Genomic DNA, 1,334 nt, shown 5'->3' with positions numbered 1-1,334 from the left:
GAGCAGGAAGACCTCGGTCACATCAGTGTGCAGGCCACAACCTCCCCCGGCCCCATCCGACCCTCAGGAAGTGGTTGGTCTCCTACTTGGGGGGAGGGGCGAGTGCTGTGTCTGTCACAGGCCTGTGCTGCCTCTGGTCAGCTTACCTGGGGGAAGCCAGGCCCCTGCCCTAGCAGGTGGGGTGCCCCAGCAGCGCGCCCCCAACAGAGAGCACAAGGGAAAGGGAATGGGAGTGGGCAGCGTGAACCATCTTAAAAGTTCTGGGGGCTCCGGGGCGTGTGCCCGGTGGCCGAGACCCCAGCAGAGAGCCAGAGTGGCTGGGTTCGGGATGCTGGAGGGCCCCACCCTTCTGTCTGCTCCTCTCTCTCTCTCCTTCCCTCCAGCTTCCAAGTCCCCACCCACCCCCAGCTCCCCTAGCAGCAACTTGACCCTGGAGACCCAGGCAGAGGACTCCTGGCCCCAGCCTCGCCCTGACACAGCTCACCCCTTCCCCATGTGTCTGAGGAGAATCCTGGACGAGCAGACGCTTCCCACCACAGCCTCAGCCCAATTCCTGGAAGCTTCCAGAGTCACAGACAGGTGCTCCTCCCGCTCCAGGGGCCAGCACTCTGGCCCCCTCCTCCGGGATGGCCCCTCCTCCGGGAAGCCCACCCTCTGGGTACCAGCAAACTTGGAATCAAAAGGCCACCGCTGAGAAAGGAAATCAAAGGCGCAGAGGCCACACTAGCCTGCCAGCTGAGGGTGAGCCCCTGGGGGCTCTCCGGGGGCCCCAGCTCCTAAAGACGGCTCTGGTAGGTGCGGCCGCGCCCAGGGGGTGCGTGGATGACGGAGGGTACTCTTGGACTGGACAGAGGAGTGCCCAGAAGGCCCAAAAGACAGTTCCCACCCCAGAGAAGATGCTGGGTGGGTGGGGGCACACTGACAGCTGTGCCCCCAGAGCTCCCCACCTGGGATACCCCAGAGCTGCTCGCGCAGGGAGGGTCAGGGGAGGCCTGCTCTGGTGACAGAAGCCGCGTCACCACGCCCCTGGGCCCATCATGCCCCTGGGGAGGGGCTGCCCAGGCACAGCTTGCCACAGAGATGCCCCGGGAAGCCGGCGCCCTCCGGGGAGGCCGGGGCCGCCCATCCGCCCTGTCATCTGGGCCTCATCTAGTTCCCTATTCTTGCACGTCTCTAGACTTTCCCATAGGGAGCTCCCACCCAGGCTTCCGGTCAGCCGGCCAGACACCGGCCTCAGCGGGCTTCTGCCCTCCTCCCCTCACGCCTGCCGGTCCTGCTTGCACTTGCCAAGCACCGCCCCCCACCAGAGCAGTGCTTCCCCTTATCCAGAGGGG

This window comes from Condylura cristata, unplaced genomic scaffold (assembly GCF_000260355.1).
Source record: "Condylura cristata isolate star-nosed mole 26May11 unplaced genomic scaffold, ConCri1.0 scaffold00020, whole genome shotgun sequence".
Lineage (NCBI taxonomy): Eukaryota > Metazoa > Chordata > Mammalia > Eulipotyphla > Talpidae > Condylura > Condylura cristata.
The sequence above is the reverse complement of the archived record's forward strand: the minus strand, read 5'-3'. Positions refer to the sequence as shown.